The 21,794-nt window shown below is 40.2% G+C and overlaps 1 long non-coding RNA gene across 1 annotated transcript; it reads left to right on the top strand.

Moving 5' to 3' along the window:
- The first annotated feature begins 417 nt into the window (after window positions 1–417).
- Window positions 418–19,970, top strand: LOC118730456. The gene is made up of 3 exons (XR_004991474.1): window positions 418–588; window positions 2,584–2,585; window positions 19,959–19,970. It is a non-coding gene; the product is annotated as an uncharacterized LOC118730456 (long non-coding RNA).
- Window positions 19,971–21,794: the final 1,824 nt, after the last annotated feature.

Below are 21,794 nucleotides of genomic sequence, written 5' to 3'. Positions count from 1 at the left end.
ACAGAGGTTGCATACCTGCTAATAATAGCAACGACGCTGCTTTTAATATTAGCTGCTGCATTTTAGTAAAATAGCAACAGTTTGGCACTTGTCTTTCAAAAGGCACCTAACTTTATTTTCTGATCAGGATTGTCTGATCAAACAGCACTAAGTACCAAGGGCTGCCGCTCATTATGTTGGTGTTATTGTGGGTTTGGTAAATGCTTACTACTTTTTTTTTAAGCTTCCCAAATCAGAGGGAACGGATTTTATATATATATATATATATATATATATATATATATATATATATATATATGTATAAATATATATATATATATATATATATAAAATTGATTTATATATATATATTGATTTCAGAGAGGAAGGGAGAGGGGGAAAGAGATAGAAACATCAATGATGAGAGAGAATCATTGATCAAATGCCTCCTGCATGCCCCCCACCTGGGATTGAGCCTGTAACCCAGGCATGTGCCCTGATTGGCTATTAAACCCATGACCTCCTGGTGCATAGGTTGGCGTTCAACCACCGAGCCACTCTTGCCCCGTGGGAACTATTTTTTCGCTTATTAACATTGGTAATATTTTGGTTTAAAAAAAGTAACAAGTTAAGATATTGAAAGGTCAATAGAAATTTAGTAAAATCTACATTTTAATATTATTTATAATAATTTATGTATTTCATTTTAGATGGATGTGCAGTGGGAAAGGGGAAACTGATTTAGTAGCTTTTAGCATATTGAAAATATTTTCAATAATGTAATTTCCTACCAGTGCAGATATGAATTTTTACATTAATATAATTTAACATCAGAATTACATTTTAACAGGCTTAAAGTTAAGGCAGTAAAGAAGCTTAGAATGGTGCTGCATAAAAATTCTTTCATGTGGTTATTTTTCTTTAGAAGGCACAATGCTAGTTTTAATTAGATTCTTCCACTATGTTAATTTTTTTTTATAAATCATGCTGCCTTCAGTTTTGTAATGACAAGTAACAGTTTATATGCAACATTTTCTGCTCTGTAGTCAGATTCTCCAAGAAACATTATGTATTACCACATAGACTCCAATCAATCTAAGGTGATGTTGTAAATTGTTTTTTAAGAGATTGTGAATATTTAAAACATTAATGTACTTTCAAAAGTTTTAGGGGTGTTTTTAATAACTTTACAGTATTATCGGTTATCACAGATTATTATATTCAATATTGAGGTTTGTGTTTCTCTATTTTAAACTGTAATGTATTTTTCTAAGGAAAAATAATGGTTTACACAAATGTGCAATCAAGAGAATAAGCATCTCAAACTGACTACTAATGCTGTGTAGATTATAATGTAAGAAAACTTTGTATAAAACTAAGTGACCTTTTGTTTGAGGGGTATAGTTAAAGTAAAAAATATATGCAAGCTAGTTTGGGTATAATTAATGCTTTTCTTCATAAAAGAGAGTCACCAAATATTTGGCTTAGTTCTGCTGTTGATCTGGGCATTGAGAGAGATAACATGTACATCTTTGGAAAGTGAAGTCAGTGTTCAAGAAATGCTAGAAGCTTCCATTTTTAATGATCAGTAATATTTAATACATCTTTCAAAGAGGAAGAATTTTTACCTTTCAAAGAAGAAGAAGGAGTTTATTTCCTTGTAAGAGGAAACAATACTTCTCTATAAGTAATTTCTAGAATTAAAAAAAAAAAAGTAAATGATATTACAGCCAATCTCTGACTTTAAGTAAATTTTATAATATGTGAATTTATGTGTGGAGAGTCTTCAAACACCTCACACAAATTCCAAGAATTATGTGTTGCTTTTTTTAAAATTGGAAATTGATTTGTAAACTTATTTTTCATTAATAGAGAATTTCTCCATTTATAATCATGTTGAATGAATTTTATCCTAAAATAAAGGTTTTTTGAAATAAACAATGCCTGATAGATACTTTCTTCAAATTTATTTTCAAATGCTGTTAAAGAAGGGCATTTTCACAATTAAAAAAATATATTATTAAAGTTGGAAAGAAGTTTTTCTTTTTAATAATAGTGCAAGATTGTAAAAACAATTTTGTGTTTAATATTTAATAAGTTAATATTAAGCTTAAATTACTGAAGTAACTAGAAGAAGAAATAATGTGTACTTTCAAAAAAGAATGGAATAAAGTTTTTTGCCATGTTAAAATGACTAATATATCCAATTAATCTTCAGAGGATCATGAAATTCTGATTGTTTTTACATTATATGGTCTTATAATAGGTGTTATATCTACAAAATGTCTTGATAAATTAGATTTCCTCTAACTTTCCTCCCACAGTGAGTTTACAGTTCTTAATGGATGAAGGAGATTTTCTGGGAAAAGAAAATTACTGTTCCTTCTGCAGTTTATTTATCTCTGTGATCTTAAAGTCTGTTCTTCTTTAAAAGGCTTCCATAGCAGGCTGTTTTGGTGTTCTGATACATTCTTACATCTGGGTTCACATACTGACACTATTTGAATACAAATTTGTGTAATCCTTTCCTTGTGCCAGCAGTTTTTGTATCAGATTTATATTTTCTCAAGTATTAAAATGTAAGCGTATATACCAAGTTCTCAGTTGTTTTCTTTGTGTGTTCTGATCACTTGGTTCATGTGAGAAATTGCATATATGAAGCATTCATAAATTTGAGAATAGTTTTAATTTTATTGCTATTTAAAATGCCTTCCTTATACTCGTGGAACTATTTCACTGCATCAGGACATTAAAAGGTTTTGTCATTAGGTAACAGTAGTTAATCCCCAAGACACTGTATTTGTTAAAAGTTTGTCTCAGTATGGCTAGATTCATATTATTAATCTCGGAGATAACAACTAATTTATCAATTTTTAAAGCAGAATTCTATAGATCACACAAGTATTGTATTCACAGAAAGTTACTGATTGTAGGAATTTTCAATTTCTATAAGTCCGCTTTAATGAAAGTTTAATACAGTGAGAATAGTTTTAAAGTACTGTATTTTTCCTATATTCATGATCAGAGCAATTATAAAAAGCAGTTAATTCACTACATACTCCTTGTGATGTTTCAAAAAAAAGTAAAAAAAGAAAAACAGTACTTAGACAAAATATTTATTAAAATTTCCTAACCATTTGTGAATGTAAAAGTTTTAAACTTATTTTATGAAATTTTGGGTAATAGGAAAATATTTACAAAGAATTTTACAGTAAATCTAAAATATAGACATGTTTTATTAAATTTAAGCTTTTTTTTTCTATAGATATACTATTCTTGTAGAAAAGCACAATAAGACTTGATCTTGGAGAAATCTTAATCATAGCATGTCATTAATATTGATATGACCACAAGATAGAAGACCATGTAGCCATTAAAAATTATGTAGACATTGATTTACTTTGAAACAATCATGAATGGTGATGAAGAGGATTGTTTTGAGAGACTGTAGTGATAAAGTATCTACACTAATAAAAGAGAAACATGCAAATTAACCATCACTCTGCTAGGCCCACCAGCTAATCAGGAGGGAATATGCAAATTAGAAGGAGAAAGATGACAGCCGCCCAGCTGCTCCAGGCAAGGAGTGGCTGATTGGGGGCAGGACTCCTGCTGTGAGAGGAAGGATGGGGGTAGGGGGAGGGGGAGGGGACGAAGGGATCTATAGTAGCCGCACTCTGGTCACAGCAAAGAGACAAAGACTGCTGACTCTGGTGTCTGCAGCAAAGACGAAGAAGGCAGACTGGCTGGAGCGAAGGCCTGGGTCCCAGGTGCCAGAGGAAAACGGGTGCTGGAAGCCAGGGGAAGGAAGGCCTATTGCACGAATCTCTTCATGCAATGGGCCTCTAGTCCTATATAATAAAAGCCTAATATGTAAATTGTTCCCTCTGGGGGGAGTTCGACTGTGAGTTCAACTGCTTGCTAAGATGTGTGCTAACCACCAGGGGCTGCGTGGAACCTACTGGGCATCAGCGACATGGTGCTGGCAGCGGGAGGCAGTGGAAGTGCTGCTGGCCCCAAAGGGCCCCAATGAGAGCGGGACCGCTGCAGGATGGTGGAGCAGGTGAGTGGGTGGCACCAGGCCAAGGTGGGTGTGAGCCTGATTGCCCTGCTGATGACCCCACAGATGGTGACCAGCAGAGCGGGGGGAGCAGGGCTGGCGGGTGTGTTAGTGGGGGCTCCAAGTGCCCCACCAGTCACCCGCAGATGGTGATCAGTGGCGGTGGCAGGGGGTGGGGCAAGTGGGTGGCGCCAGGCCAAGGCAAGGTGCCAGACAGGGCTGCAAGGCTGGGGCTGTGAGCTAGGGCCCGATCTCCACAGGCCACCCTGAGGGACCCCACCCATGCACAAATTGTGTGCACTGGGCCTCTAGTTATAAAATATTTCTTAATTTTCTGTATTCAGCCAGGAACAGAACACTACTTATTGTGTGATTTGTGGGCACATAACATGTGTTATCTATTATAATTAACCCCTTTTCATTTAAAAGGACCAACTTCCTTAACTGCTTTTTTGCTAAACTACCTCAGAAGTTATATTGGAATGGATGAATATGATAGTTAGAATGGATTAGGGTTGGGTATGACTGGTGAGGACCTCTAGTGGTCAGATGTGGCAGTGTTGAAACACAAACTACCCCAATCACCATTTACTAAAACTTACTGAATTATAGGAGATAAGAGGAATAAGATCACATTCAAGAACCTTGGGTTTATACAGCACTTTGAAACTCAAAAAACACTTAATTACAAAAACATCCAGTGTTCTGAACAATTCTATGGGATAGTAAGAATGATCTTCCTTGGAGTATAAGCACATAAAGACAGGAACTGTACTTGTTTTATTTACCACTGTGTCTCCAGAGCCTACACCAAAGCCTGGCACATACTAAGCATTCAGAAAATATTTGTGAACAAATGAATGAACTCTCTTTTTGTAAATGAGGAAACTAATGCTCAAGAAAGTCAAGAATAAAATATAAAAATTCTAGGATTGACTAATTGAATTTGATTTAAAGGATACATTTATTTATACCTATTTATACTTTTCTACAAACTTGATTTGTTTTTCAGGTTGATGTGATTTAAAAAAAAAAAAAGATTTGCATTTAAAAAAATCCATTCTGCCTTTTCTTTATTTCTTCTGAGAAAGGTCTTTATTTAATTGTTTTTAACTACCCTTTATTTTAAATATCCTAAGCTTGAATATGTTTAGTATATTCTTATATTTTTTTAAATTCTCACCTGAGGCTATGTGTGTGTTTTTAATTGACATGAGAAAGAGAGAGAGAGATCAATAAATTGCTCCTGTATATACCCTGACTAGGGATTGCACCCACAACCTAGGCATGTGCCGTGAGTGGGAATCAAACCCACAACCTATTGGTGTTTGGGATGATGCTCCAACCAAACTGAGCCACCTGGCCAGGGTTCATGTTTTTAGTTTAACATTTATAAAGCACTTAACTACATTCAAAGCATTGTTCTTGGAATAATGAATTGCTGAATCTAACCCTCTGTAAATTTGCTGGATGATAAATGATGGGAGGAAAATAAATCTAGCATGATATAATTATATTAGGATTAAGATAATTTTCTGACAGGGCAATGACAATAGATACTGTAAAAGATATGACTCTGGGTGGACCTAGAGCTTCTGTTTTAAAAACCAGCCTACATAATGAAAGGCTATGTGCAGATTGTCTGAATGGCAGAACAGTCGGTGGCTGTGACAGGCACTGACCACCAGGAGGCAGATGGTCAAAGCAGGAGCTGCCTTCTGGTGGTTGGTGTGTTCTCCCACAGGGGGAACACTGCTCAGCCAGAAGCTGGGGTCACAGCTGGTGATCGCATTAACGGTGTTGGGTACTTCTCCTGCCTCTGGCAGCACTAAGGATGTCTGATTGTGGGCCTAAGCCATCAGTTGGACATCCCCCAAGGGCTCCTGGACTGCAAAAGGGTGCAGGCTGGACTGAGGGGACCCTCCCCCTGAATTCATGAATTTCGTGCACTGAACCTCTAGTTTAAAAATAACTGAGCATGTTTCTATGCTTCTCGGAAAAGGAATACAATTTGTCTCGCACAGCCCTGAAAATGTGGTAAAAATCATGTAATGCTGGTCCCTCCAATAATTCATTGCACGTGCTGGGTACACGGGAGCCCAATTAGCAGCCGGGAAAGAATAGGCCAAACTGGCACATATTGAGAGGGTGCAACATGGCATTTAACATTTTAATCCTAAGCACTGAGATAAAGTGAAAGTAAGTGCCTTAAAGTAGCAATTTGCAATAGTTTCCATTTATATTAAGCATCAGCAAAAACCATTTTTGAAGTTCATGAAGTCCCAGGTATCCTTACAGGTTAAAAAAAAATCAACACTGCTGAGAATGAGAACCTTTGAAATCAATGAAGCTCAAAGGGCACCTTAAGTAGCGATAGTATGGAGCCTTCAGAGGACATTCTAGCAGGAGAGTCATTCAAATCAGGAGTGAAGATTCATTCATTCATGCTTGCATTCATTCATTCATTCATTCCAGCTGTGCACTGTGCTGAGGTTTTGGAGCACGCCACTACAAATCACTTGTCGGGCCATTCTAATGTTTTCCCTTTCTTTTGAATTTGCAGGAGAGCATCCCATGTAATGACCTTTGGCCTGAAAAAATATTTGTGGTGTCCAGGAAGTACATAAAATGGTCCTTCACTTTGTCCTCACTCTGTGGTTTTCAGTCTCAAGGTCATATGCTCTGGCGGGGTTTGTTTGAAGTTAAATGTCTTGACCTCACTTGCAAATGTTGTTGATGGAATATGCACAAAAAAGTATTGGCCTCTGGGTGAGGGCAGTACACCTAAACAGGATGAATTTGTATCTTTCAGGGGGTGAGATTGAGATAGTTACTAAGTCCCTTGATACTCCCAGTTCTTTAATCACAAACAGGATACTGGTCCTGTAATAAATGATATCATCATCTTACAATGCAGATGTACCAACTAAAGGCCTGGCTGTGAGCCATATCATGTTAGGCATATCACAAAGGGATATGTATTACCTAACCTGGTTCCTGCAGATGACTAGCTTCACAATGTTCTAACCAACAATAAGTGGGTCAAAAAGTTTCAATCCCTAGGTAGTTGGAAATTTTAGTCTAACTCCTCTGCCACGACTTAACATTTGCATCTCCATCCATTCCTCCCTTCCTCCCACATTTATTAAGTATTTGCTATCTTTCACAAACTCAACAAAGATTTATTAATTACCTATATGTGCTTAGCTTTGCGTAAGAGTGAACAAATAGATATGGGTCAAGCTCTAATGAAAGTGCTATCTATGAGCATGGTTTGACCTAGATTGTACTGTCAAAAAGCCTACTCTTCAGCAGAGAGCACAAGCTTGTACGCATAACTACAAAGGCAGTGTGATGGGAGCATGAAGGAGTGCACTGGGGCTGAGTGGTGACTGCTCCAAGTGTCCAGGAAAGGCTTCTCCAAGAAAAGCGGATTCCATCGCTGGACCTCGAAAGAACGAGAGTGTCCAGCCATTCGGGGAAACCTGTTTGGAACAGTGAGAGTGGAAGACGCTGAGGTACAGGGATGTGAAACATCATTCCTAGTTTGGAATGCAGAGTTCCGAGGGTGTGGGAACAGGTGGACAAAACCAGAACCTGTGGAACTTGGATTTCACTATGAGGCATATGGAGGTGGTTGATGGTTGTAAACAGAGGACTGACATGATTGGACTTGCCTTGTAGAGAACTCATCGGCTAGCATTGTGACTCCAGGAGCTACGGAGAAGACAGGATTGATGTAACTTGGCCACCCCGTGGATGCAGGTAGGGGTGTGTGCGTGTGTGTGTGTGTAAAGGGAGTCTAGGAGGCTCCTAGGTCTCTGGCTTTTTGCAGCAGCCTCTGTTTTATCCCAGAACCCAGACTTTTTACATGAACACATTCTGCAGGCCACACCCAGGCCTAACTTCCTTGAACAGACCCTTCCTTTGCCATGTTGCTTGTTTGCTTCAAAACTTGAGAGTCACTGTTTCTTACTCCACAAATAGGAATTTTAGAACTTTCTTCTAAGACTCTTCATTGAGTCTACTCCTTGGCTCAAACTTTAAAATTCCCCTTTCCCCCTGATCACCCTCTCTTCACTGTTACACAAACACTGCTTTCTCTTCCATCTCAGTGCCCTTGTGCCTTCTCTCTAGAAATCTCCTCCCAGGCCGAACCAAGCCTTGCCTCCCGCATGCAGCCTTCTCTGACCACTTCATGCCCAAGTGATCCTGTATCTTCATCTACTATAGCTTGGAGCTAAGTACATAACAATAGATTATAAGACAAGGATTTTGTCTAATTTGTTCACTGCTATCCCCCTGGTAGAGCAGTGCTTGGAGTATGATAGGTACTTGGTAAACAGTTGTTGAATAAGTAATTGACTATTAGATCCTCCATAAATGTGTAAGAAAGAAAACATTAGCAAGAGATAGGACACTTAATGAATTGGATCATTCACCAAGAGAACAAGCATGCACTGACTGCTCTATGACAAGCATTGTGATGGCTTCTGGGTTCCCCAAAATAATTAGACCCCGGGGGTCTGTCCTCAAGGAGTTTATAGTGAAAACAAAATCATTCTCCCACGGAACCAAAATCCGGAGACTATTTACATTTTAATGCACATAAAAATCAGTAGGGAACAGTACGAATAGTAGATTCAGTAGATTTTTATTTAAAAGGAAAGAGTTTCACATTCCTTAAATTTCAACATCCCAAAGATTTTCAAAGTCTTATTAATATTAAACTCTGGTAAAATGTATAGACTTTTACCAGAACAAAGCCAGTGAGGAAGGAAATTAGTAGACTCACTTTGGAGAGCAGTTTACCAGTTACAGTACCTAGTGAAGGTAACCTTGTGTGCCTGAGAGAGCCTAGCAGCTCTCCTCTCACACAGAAAGGCGCTCGGACATGTGCATGGAGATAGACACAATTATGCTAATGGCAGGACTCGAAATGGGCAGCTAGCAACAACCCCATCAGCAGCAGAATGGATAAATAAAGTGTGATTGTGTCTCAACAGTGGAATCTTCTGGAGCTATGAAAATGAATGGACTTGAGGTGTAATTACCCAGGTGATTCAACCTCATAAAATTATATTGAGTTTAAAAATAAGCAAGTTATAGAATGATAATGCAGCTTGATCCCATTTATATAAAGTTTAACCATAGAACAGAATACAATATGTTATTTGTGAATGGAGATAGATTTTTAAAAAGTATAAAATATGCCTGATAGGGTGACCAACCTTCCTGGTTTGCCTCAAACTTTCATTCTTTTACCACTAAAGTTCCCTGTCTGGAGGAAACCCCAGTTCCAGGCGCATCCAGACAACTGGTCACCTTACCTGGAAAGAAAAACATCAAGCTGAGAATGGCAGTTACTTGAGTGAGGGGGAGAAAGTGGTTTGGGCAAAGGTATGCTAAATATAATTCATCGGAATTTGTAATGTTCTATTTAGGGTGTGTGTGTGTGTGTGTGTGTGTGTTATGTTATTCTCCTTTAGTATGTCTGAAGTGTTTCATAATTAAGAAACAAAACAAGCCTGACCAGTGTGGCTCAGTAGTTGAGTGTGGTCTTGTGAACTAGGAGGTCATAGTTTGAATCCCGGTCAAGGCACATGCCTGGGTTTTGGCTCTATCCCCAGTAGGGGGCGTGCAGGAAGTGGCTGATCAATGATTCTCTCTCACCATTGATGTATCTCTCTCTCTCTCTTTCCCTCTGAAATTAAAAAAAAAAAAAAAAACTTGAAACGAAACAAAAATTGGAGGGGTGATTGTGCTGTGCCTCCAGATTCACTCGGCTCCAAGGACTGAACACTCTCTTCTAAGCACCCAGAGTTTGGTGGGTGTGTCTCCTTACTCTCAGATGATCACTAAATGTCCCCAGGCCCCTTTGTTTGAGGAGATACACCTCATCTGTGGGGGCAGCCTGTAGTCAGTGATTCGATACAGATAGAAAGGCCCTCCCTCCCTGCCTCCACTAGAGACCATTCTGGAGGGTCATCCGGGCTGCAGCCCGCCCTGTGGAATCGGCTGAGAAGTCTGTTGTGATAGCATCACACCTACCTTCTTCTTCCCAATCCTGCTTTAAGGGTTCTTCTGTCCTTTCCCTACAGGGGATAGAGAGCCAGAAACATCACTGAGAGCACTCCCCAGTGAACATGATGCATGCAAATCTCCACTGTCTTACTGTCCTTCCAGGAAAAAAAAAAAAAAAAAAAATAGGGAGGAAGGGAAGGGGTGGGGAAGGGAGAGAGAGAAAGAAAGGGAAAGGGACAGATCAGAAATTAGAAAAGTACCTCAGTACCTCTATTTTTTCTTTAGCACCTGGCCCCCGTGTAGCCCACTTTATTTTAAAATCCCAAGTCTATATACTGGACAGAATTCTAGGCATGGCTAATGCTAATGGCTAAACAGGGCCTGGCTATAAAAAGGAGAAGAAAAAGAATTGCTGATTAATTCCAATGAACAGTTAGAAGATGATACAATTTTTGTTTTTGCGGAGGGACTTTGTGGGTTAGAAAACATCCTGGCACACAGTTTTGCTGTTCCTGCCAAGTAAGTCCTTGAAGGACAACGACTCTGTCTGAACAGAAGTGTGTCATTCCGAAAACAAACAAACAGAGTCTAGAACAACATACTGACTTGTCTGATGTGGATAATAGAGAGAAAACCATAACAACAAAATAGAGAGGACAGGAAGTCAGTGAGGCAATGCAATGGGGCCAGGGTCAGAACACTGACCCCGAAGAATAAAAATAAATCAGAATAAGAAGGAGCATCTAAAAGCAGCCATCTGCCCTTAGGCCTTAGAGAAAGCTCCATCACTTGATCTTGGACCATAATGTAAAAGAGCATGGAGGTGCTTCTTGTCTGTCAACACCATTCAACCCCTCCCAGTACACACACACACACACACACACACACACACACGGGCCACAATTCCTACAGTGGTTTAGCCAAGTTTCCTGAGGGCAGGCAACATTTGCTTTCCAAATTCCGCCTACAGGGAAGGATTCTGGAGGTGGGCTCGATTTAAATGATGGCTCCACCACTTAGTGGGTGCGTGACCTTGTCTGAGTAACCACACCTCTATTTCCTGAACTGAGAAATGAGAACTGTAAAATGAGAACAATGGTCTCATAGAGCAGATTTCAGCATTAAGCAAGAAAACGTTTGCAAATCCTTAAATGAGATCCTTGGAACACATACAGGGGTAGGCTTACAGTTGTGATGCAAATAAGTAATGCGATAATTAATACAGGAATAAACTCCATGTTTCTTGTTGTCAACATAAGGAGCATTCAAACCTTGGAAGAATATTTTTGGGAGTTGATTTGAGCCAAACTGTCGACAAATGCCAGGAAGCAGAATCTCAATGGCCTGAGATGATGCTCTGGAGCAGGCGTCCTCAAACTTTTTAAAGTGGGGGCCAGATCACGGTCCCTCAGAGAGCTGGAGGGCCGGACTATATGAACTACTAATTCCTACTGTAACGCCTCGGCTGCGCTCACTGCCCAAAAAACCTGGCGGGCCGGATCAGACTCCTCTGCGGGCCACATGTGGCCCGAGGGCCGTAGTTTGAAGATGCCTGCTCTGGAGAATGGCAGTTTTGCACCTTGTTTTATAAGTTACCATCCTAAGAGATGCAAGTGGGTTACATGAAAGCCACTGGTGATAGATTAGGGAGACGGGAGAAAGCAGAGTGAGGAAACCAATGGCATTGGATAAAAAGTAAAATGACAGGCACATACTTCTTTTACATTGTATAGTTAACAGTCAACAATTTACTCAATAACAATGAGGGGATCTGTGTCTCCGCAGAGTGGCTCCTGTGGTTTGAGGGGTCTGGAAAAAGAGAAAATAATTAGACTTCCCAACGATATGTTATTGTAGATGCAAAAAGACAATAGACAGGCCTGGAGAAGGTAAAGACTGACCTAGGACATGACTACCCACCATAAACTGCTTTTAGTTAAACTTTTAGCTTCAAACCATCCTTGTGGTTGCTTTAGGTCCATGAGTTTGCAAGGCCCTCATGCAGGCCTTCCCTGAGCTTGTCGGGTTAGCATGTGGCCACTTTCCTCCACAAGGTACTCACCACTGCAAACCTCCCTTTGCCCACCTCTCTATATAGAGCTTACTACATGGCTGCTTGGTTGAATTTTAAGAATTTTTAAAAAAATGATTCTAAGACGGTGTAGGAACATACACATTCCAATACTATGCAAATTTATCTTATTTAAAAAAATATATCTTTTATTGATTTTTTACAGAGAGGAAGAGAGAGGGATAGAGAGCCAGAAACATCGGTGAAAGAGAAACATCGATCAGCTGCCTCTTGCACACCCCCTATTGCCTGCAACCCTTGACCGGAATCAAACCTGGGACCCCTCGTCAGCAGGCTGACGCTCTATCCACTGAGCCAAACTGGTTTCGGCTATGCAAATTATTTTAAATTGACCGTGATGCAGTATTAAAATAAATCTAGTGAGGAAAGAAGGGAGGAATTAAACTTTGCATTTTTTCTACTAAACCATCTGTAGAAAGTTAAAATTAGAACACTCTTATGACAGAGAATTGTCATGTTTGTTGAACTGAATTGTGAGGGGGAGAAAATGGTCAGGTCTGTGTGATGTAGCAATTCCTGTGAGAGTAATTAAACTCTGCAGCTCTGTTGCCTTTTTTTAGAAGTCGTGTCTGTTTAAAACGAGCTCTCATTGTCCCTATTTACACCCCGACTGCATGCTGCTTGCCCTGCTGCAGACAACTGCAATTAGCTCCATTCAGGAACAAAGCGGTGACCACTTACTGGCTTCAGCGCTGAGGAGGCAAAGGACAGTTTTTGGCTCCTTTGCAAAATGGAATTTAAATCTGCCACAAGCAGTCAGTTGCAAGAATGATAATTGCACAGCTTGTTACAATTGATTTATACAGGCCCCTGAAAAGAATGAAGATCTTCGGGCTAAAATTACCAAGTGAACAATCAGTGATAGGTGAAAGTTTCCTTCTGTGGAATTTTAATGGCCACATTGAGAACAAAATGGTAATGTTAACCTATTTCCCATACAGTGAATAAACCTGCTGATATCTGAGGGTGACTCTCTTTTTTAAAAATATATATTTTATTGATTTTTTACAGAGAGGAAGGGAGAGAGATAGAGTTAGAAACATCAATCATCTGCCTCTTGCACAATCTCTACTGGGGATGGGCCCACAACCAAGGTACATGCCCTTGACTGGAATCGAATCCAGGACCCTTCAGTCCCCAGGTGGACGCTCTATCCACTAAGCCAAACTGGTCAGGGCTTGGGGTGTCTCTTTAACTCATTCTCATCAATATCACCTTTTTGAATATTCATGTGATCTGCTTCATATTCAGTATTCTGTACTTTTTAGCTGAGGGACTTTCAATGAAAAATATCTTAATTAAATTACACCTTGTAAAAAAATGTATACAAAAATTAAAATTGTGCTGCTGGTGCCACCAAACTTTTAAGTGCCACCAAAATCATCAAAAGCATGTACACTGAATTAGCACCCCTTCCAACACACACACACACACACACACACACACACACACACATACACACTACACTCACACATACACACACTCAGCTCAGAGGAACCAGAATGATCCCACTTAGGTGTTTCACATGCAAAGATCCTATTTTGCTTGTTTCATTCCATTTGGAAATCTCTTCATTATGTAAATTTAACCTGTCTACATTTATTGTGATCCTTGGTGTGTTGGGACTATCTCTGCTATTGGACTCTATAAAATGGATGATAGTGTGTGCCGTGCGAGGCAGTTGTAAAGAGTAGAGGTGAAGATTGTAAGTGCCCGGTAAAGTATCCGGTGATACGTGCCAGGCATTTAGTAAGTGGGAACTTGTACTAGTTCAAACCGTTATGACTCTGACCATTAGCAGTTGTCTCTCTCACAGGGATTGTGTCAATTTGGGAAGACAAACAGATAAACAAATACTTAAAAAAAACACAAATACTTATAAACCTTACAGAAGGGATGATCAACCACACTTGGGATGGTTGAAAGTCTTTGGAGAGAAGATACTTGAACTGGATCTTGAAGATCAAGTAGACTTTTGTGGATTGGGTTAGGCAAATTTAAGCATCAAATTTAAGCAAAAGCCAACATTTCTAAGTTTCCTATGTAGAAATAGTAGGAAAAGTGGAAACGCATATGCAAAGACATGGGAACTTGAAATGGCAAATTATATTCTGGGAACTGCAAAACTAGGGATGAATGGAGAATGTGAAGTGAGCAGAAGCAGAGAAGATGTATTTGGAGATGGTAGGAACAGTGCAGGGCATTTCAGTTATAAGCTGCAATTGGCTGGAAAAGAGACAAAAGGCCTCGACTAGATACTAGAACAGGGGTCGGGAACCTTTTTTCTGCCAAGGGCCACTTGGATATTTACAACATCATTCTGGGCCAACAAAATTATCAACTTAAAACTAGCCTGCTCTAGCCTTAACAGGTTTGGCTTAGTGGATAGAGTGTCAGCTGGTGGACTCAAGGGTCCCAGGTTTGATTCTGGTCAAGGGCATGTACCTTGGTTTGGGGCACATCCCCAGCGGGGGGGAGGGGGTGGTGGTGGTGCAGGAAGCAACTGATGGATGTTTCTCTCTCATCGATGTTTTTATCCCTCTCCCTTCCTCTCTGTAAAAAAAATCAATATAATATATTTTTAAAAATTGGCCTGCTCTATTTGGTCAGACATTTAATTAATTCACCTCTAATGCCTTGGCAGAATCAGACCAAATGATTTCATGGGCCTTATACACTCATGGGCTGGACGTTCCCCACCCCTGAACGAGACAGAGATGATAAGGGTGAAGAGATGGGGATAGATTTGAGAAACAGGAGGTCAAATATACAGGACTTGGCAGTTGGTAAAATGTGGAAGTTCAAGTGCCAGTGAGACCACTGACCAGGTGAGGAACTTAGGGAAGCTACTGAACTTCTCTGGGCCTTACCTTCCTCAACAGTGAAATCAAACTGGGAATAAAAACAGGGCCCGTCTCCCGAGACTGTATCAAGGATTAAATCAGACAAGACATGAAGGATATTTTAAAATGCAACAATGTCCCAGCAAATGATAACTGTCCCTTTCACCTGGGACAGAGAGGGTGTTGGAGGAAGCAGCAAGGAAGCTCAGGTTTCTGGTTTAGCAACTAAGGAGCTGCTGCTGCTATTCAGGGAGCCACGGCCTCGGAGGAGGAGCAGATTTCCTGCCCATCCATTAGGAAGGATCTATTGTGAGGGGTGGGATACACTAGGCCTCCTGGGAGCCCAGCATTTGCTTTGTTAGACACCATTTCAGGGCTTTTATCTGCTCCCTGGTTGCAAGAACGCACAGGGAAGGAAATGTGCAGACATGGCCAGGAGGTCCCTGGGGAATCTCTTGTCACCTCAGAGGCACAGTAAGACGTACACAGAAGGAAGGGGAAGGAACTTAGGAGGAGCATTTTTAGAACCAACTCTAAAAATAGCCACCCTGCTTCAAAGCCGAGGGAAAGAAACTAGCTATTAAGAAAACAAACTCTTCATCCTGTGATGATCAGGATTTGGAGGAAGTTTTTATCCGCTAATATCATACCCTCATACTCAGCAGTTTTATATGTTGCCTTACTTTACGTTATCTTGAAAAGCGTTAGTTAAGAAGAACAGCTATCATCTCCATTTTACAGATGAGAAAACAGAGGCTCGGGGAGGCACTGTTATTTGCTCAAGTCCTCGCGGCTAGAAAATATAGAAAAATCAGGGCAAATGGCAAAATTTTTTATTCCTATCACCTTGTTTTTTCCATTTCTTGTTATTGTTTCTCAATAGGCATCTCATGAGAGTGGAACCCTTCTTCTCATCTTCTGATGTTTCCTTCCCATAAAAAAGTCTCAGTCAGTGTAACACCTGACCTCTCTCCCTTTCCTCACTCCGTGTTGGGGAGATAGTAACCTATCTGATCGTGAAATTTCTGAATAATTCTCCCCTTGTTCCTTTTGGGAAGGAAGGAGCCTGCCTGCCTAGAAGCATGGGGTAGGCAGGTGGATGGATGGGTGAGTGAGTAAGGGAGCTTTTCAGGTTCATTTCTGCCTGAAATTTGATGCTTAAATTTGCCTAATCCAGTCAGCAGATCCATTCAGTTAATTCCCTAAACTTTTCCTTACCAACTATCTTTTATTATAAATAACATTACTATTTTGGTTCCTATCTTTACTCATTATTTTATTTCTCAACTTGCTCAGAGCGAGCCTGGGCAAAGAATAGGGTTACTAATTACTGGAAGGGGTGTGTGTGTGGGGAAGAGAGGTAGGTGTCCCCTGGAGACCTCCTACACATCTGGAACACTCGGGGGAGTGTGGTAATAAGAATGAAGTGCAAGATCCAGCAATCATGACCAAGCGCTACAATGACCACGAATATTGTGTGACTCAGAAAACATATTAGACGTCAACAGAAGTTAGCTTAGAGAATCCATTCACAGTATGAGTTGCAATTAGCCGATAGGATTGCTGAAAATGAAACCCATTCTTTTAGCAAAAACAAAATCAATGGGCCGGATAACCAATTAACCTCTCTTCACTGTTTAAGTATCGAGGAGCAAATATGAAATCAATATATATCAACTAAGCAGTGGCCCTACAATATATATAGCATCAGGAATGAAAACTAAGGTGAAGAATTGACATATGCTTTTAGACTTTCAATAAAGCACAGCTTTCCATTAATCAAGTATTTTAACTCTCCCAATAAAATTTTGTGTTTTCTTCATAAAATTTCTTCATAGAGGTAGTACACATTCCTTTAAAGTACCTTATCTTTTTCTTGCGACTGTAACTGGAATCTCTTTCTCATTATATTCCCAGTAGCTTCTCACATAGAATGCTATTGATTTTTACAAAATGCATTTAGAATGTTTTCATTCTTTGTTTTTTTAAACCATGGGTCTTATCTTCTGTAGAGGAGAATTAGAAGAAGCACCCATAAAAAGAATGTTTCTGTATCATTTACAAAATTCAGAGTCACCATGTGACTCAGTGCCTCTTATAGAAAAGATGAACACAGATTTCTTTTTTTGTGCAAAGAGGTATATCTATGTTCTCTACATCCCTGGTCCTCAAAATAGTACTCCCTTTCACCTCTTGGCTGGCCTGCATTCCAGCTGTGGCCAACAGCTGTTACTCAGGAATGCTCTTTCCTGGTCTCCTGCTTTAGGCCCCTTGCCTGGCCAGTCCATTCAGAGTGCTCCTGTGGCTTTCAGAGTGTGGCCTCTCACCCATGTCCTCATAATGCCCCTCTTCTTGTTTTGGTGTCATCAGGTGCTGCCACTTTGCCAGTCTTTGTCTCTTGTTCGTTCTACTCATTGAGGAATCCTTCCAACCAGACTAGACCCTGGTGAGGATCCAGAAGCAATAGCCTATGCTGTTTTCCTCATGCTCACCAAGAAATCTAAAGCTAAACTTGTGACTGTTTAGCTGACTCCTTGTTCATCTCTTCTCTTGATGGTTTTTCAAGCTTGTAAATGTTTTTTCATTGTTCATTAAAAGAAGAGCAATCAGTGGGGACAGGGCACATGAAAGTGTTACTATAGGACCGGTTTTCCTTTCAGGAAATAAGCTAGAATGCCATCTATGTTCTATAAATGTGTGAATGTGTGTGTCAATATATATATATCGATGTCCTATGTATGTGTATGTGTACAGGTTGGTATTCAAAACATACATGTGTGCACAGGTGATATTAAAAATACTTTTAAACTATACAGTCATCTAAATTCACACATAAATACAAAGTTAAAGATATATTCCCTCCTATTCTTTAATAGAACTAGTTTAAATGATACACTGTAGTGAAAAGAATGCATAAAATAATTACTATATTGTTTGTTGCGTATTCACGATTTCCGGTGTTACCTTACCATTCATGTGACTGGTTCAATGGTGCCATGTTCTGAGCCATGATTCGATATCCTAACGCTTCCAAATACTTCCCCATTGTATTGATGGACATTAGGGTCCCATAGCTTGTGATTTTGTTATTGGCACAGAGCAGCTAAGCCACAGCCAGGATGCCTTACATGGACTGGACCTTTGCCTTCACCTCTGCCCACCACATGCAACCTTCCTTGGGAAGTAGGAATAGAGAGGGTGTGGGTCTCTCTGTTTTCAGAATGCCACTGGCCAAACTCCTAGACTGGATTAAAGAAATGGTTACTACTATTGTACTTACAGCAATTCTAGATTCCTAGAATTACTACTGATGGGACCCAGAACAATCTCCATCCTCATTAAAGCTGAAGCACACCACTGCCACCAGGTGGCGCCAAACGCAGTGACTGGGACTTGAACAGATTTGGACCTCGCAGGTCTGGCTGTTGAAACTTGGTTGTCATCTGACTGGTTTATCTCCCTGAGCATAATATTCTCCTGGCCCATTCATCCTGGTTGTCGCAAAAGGTAAGATTTCCTTCTTCTTCTTCTTTTTTTTTTTTTTTTTTTTTTTTTTTTTTTTTTAACAGCTGAGTAGTGTTCCGCTGTGTTTTTATCCATTCATCTACCGATGGGCACTGTGGCTGCTTCCAAATCTTGTCTATTGTAAATAACACTGCAATGAACAAAGAGGTACATTGATGTTTTGGGTTTCTTTGGATATATTCCAAGAAGCGGAATCGCTAGGTCATCAGGCAGTTCCATTTTTAATTTTTTGAGGAAACTCCATATACTGCTTTCCACAGTGACTGCACCAGTCTGCATTCCCATCAACAGTGCAGTAGGGTTCTCTTTTCTCTACATCCTTGCCAGCACTTGTTGTTTGTTAATTTATTGGTGACAGCCCTTCTGACAGGTGTAAAGTGATATCTCATTGCGGTGCTATATGATTTCACTTATATGTGGACTCCATTTGTAAGTTAATTTATGTTAACATTTACAAACAAAGTAGAAACAGAGGCATAGGCACAGAGACCAAACTGACAGCTGTCAGAGGGGAGAGGGGTTGGAGGGCTTGATGAAAAAGGTGATGGGATTAATAAAGAAAAAAAAAATCTGGTAGACAGACAACAGTATGGTGATTACCAGAGGAAAGAGGGTGGAGGGAGGTAGAAGAGGTAAATAAATGGTGATGGAAGGAGAGGACTTGGGGTAGTGGACACACAGTACAGTATACAGATGGTGTATTATAGAATTGTACACCTGAAACCTATAAAACTTTTATTAACTAACAGCATCCCAATAAATTCAATAAAAATTAAAAACAAAACAAAACAAAACAAAAAAACTGGCAATAATAGGCCTCATATTTACATGGCTGAATTTTTTGGGCTTCATTTATTATGGGTGGGGTGTTTAATTTTTTAGATTGTTTTAAGGCTGTACCTTAATTTTTTCCTATCTCATCAATATTTTATTTGGAGAATTTTAAAATATTGATAAAAGTTGTAACTTTTCTCTAGATTAGTATAATATATAATGGACACCCATATACTTTTCACTAAGATTCACCAATTCTTAACATTTGACCACATTCTCCCTATCTCTCTCTCTCTCCCCATATGTGTATACATTTCCCCCTGAATATTGAAAATTAGTTATATCACCCTGATTCTTTATCCCTAAATGCTTCAGCATGTGTCTCCTAAGCAAGACCATTCATCTGCATAACCACAATGACACTCAGAAAATGCAATTTTGGTACAGTATCCTTTATCCTTATCTAATATATAGATCTTTGGATTGAATTTCTGAAATTTTTCTGGAAATGCCATTTATAATTTAAAAAATAAATCCAGAATCTAATAAAAAAATCATAGATTGTATTTATTTGTCCTGACTCTTGAGTCTCCATCTGGAGTGGTTCCTCAGCTTTTTAAAAATTAATCTCTTATGAGATTGACATTTTTAGAGAATGCAGACCAATATTTTTTTGCATTTATCTGATTCTTTTTTCATGATTAGATTAGGGTTGAATATTTTTGGCAAGAACACCAGAAGGTGATGTTGCGTTCTCTTAAAAAGTTTTATAGATTCTTGGAACTCTGTTTTAACAAGGCACTTTTGTTTAGAAAGAAAATTCCTGATCACTGGCCCTTAAGATAAAAACACACACAAACCATATCGGTACATCTTCATTTGTCACTCAGGTCCCATTTTCACAGGTTTATCACAGATCTTGGGGAGCATGTCAAACAAAAGGAAATTAGCACCATGAACATGGTTGACCCAAGTTCATGGTGGATTACATCTAATTCCCACCTCGCTCTCTTAAATTCTGTTTCTGATGGCCACCTGGGTCATTGCTCCAGCAACCTTCCTTTCAGAGAGCCACCACTTCCCTCTCCATGTGGCCTGGGACTCTGTCAATCCTGGGATGTAACTTCTCCTCACTTCTGGGATGGACCTCTCATCACATCTGAGATGCATCTCTCATCACATCTGGAATGGATGTGACCTGAATAGAAGCAGTCCTCCCTGGGAGATCACACATGGATCCTGCAAGAGAAGGCTCCCCCTTCCTCCGGGATCAGGGGATAAATGAAAACGCTGGCTGGGACCATTCGTGGCCATCTTCCTGCTTTGCTGGGGCAACCTCTTCAGAAGAGAATAAAGTTCCTACACACAGTGAAGCAGGTCAAGCCAAGATAAAAAGATCTGTGAAGCCCAGTCAATGTGGCTCAGCGGTTGAGCATCCACCCAGGAACCAAGAGGTCCCCAGTTCAGTTCCCGGTCAGGGCACATTCCCTGGTTGCAGGCTCAATTCCCAGTAGAGGGCATGCAGGAGACAGATGATCAATGATGTCCCTCTCTCATAGATGTTTCTCTTTATCCTTCTCCCTTTCTCTCTTCCTAAAAATCAATTTAAAAATATTAGAAAATAAGAAGATCAGTGAAGAGAGACAGGGTTAGTCCATGTAGCATTTATTAGTCTACTAGAGACCTAGTGCATGACATTCGTGCACTGGGTGTGTGTGTGTCTGTTGCGGGGGGGGGGGGGAGAGAAGAGTGGGGATCCCCTCAGCCCAGCATGTGCTGTCTTCTCACAGTCTGGGACCCCCAAGGGGTCCTTAGCACTGCTGTAGAGGTGGGAGAGGCTCCTGCCATTTCTGCTGTGAGCCTAAGCCTGGCTTCTGACTGAGCAGCACTCCTCCTGTGGGAGCACACTGACCACCAGGGGGCAGCTCCTGTGTTGAGCATCTGCTCTGATGGTCAGTGTGCATCATAGTGACCATTTGTTCCACCATTTGGTCGATTTGCCTACTAGGGTTTTATTATATAGGATGGGTCTAGCTATGCCTGAAGTTAGTTAGATCATCTGTTAAGTCCTCCGTAAGCTAGTTGGAATGACATTTGCTATCTCTTGCAACTGAGTTTTGGCTGACTCAGTCACGATTTAAGAACTTGGTCAGACCCTCTTTGGGATATTTTTCTTTGCCATGTGGGAGCCACGGCAAGTCACAGAGGAGCCCAGGCGACAGCAGGGATGTTAATGACCCACTTCCGTGGAGCCTTTTTGTCAGATTAAGGAGAAAACTAGGTAAGTACTTCACAGTGCCTGCCTCTTATGAGAGAACCAGTGAACGCTAGAGGCGTGTACAAAAGTCTAGGGCATCTGCCAGGCTCTGCCATTTGCTCTGTGCCCTTGAATTTCCCCTCACTCTGCCCGGACTGAATCAGACTTTGCTGAGAACAGTGCTTGGTCAGGAAGTAGTCATTGCTCACTGTCAACACTTCGGTTATAGTCTCTCCATTT

Source organism: Pipistrellus kuhlii, unplaced genomic scaffold, assembly GCF_014108245.1.
Source record: "Pipistrellus kuhlii isolate mPipKuh1 unplaced genomic scaffold, mPipKuh1.p scaffold_m20_p_3, whole genome shotgun sequence".
In the NCBI taxonomy this organism is placed as follows: Eukaryota; Metazoa; Chordata; class Mammalia; order Chiroptera; family Vespertilionidae; genus Pipistrellus; species Pipistrellus kuhlii.
Note: the sequence above shows the minus strand (reverse complement) of the source record. Positions and strands in the feature narration are given on the sequence as shown.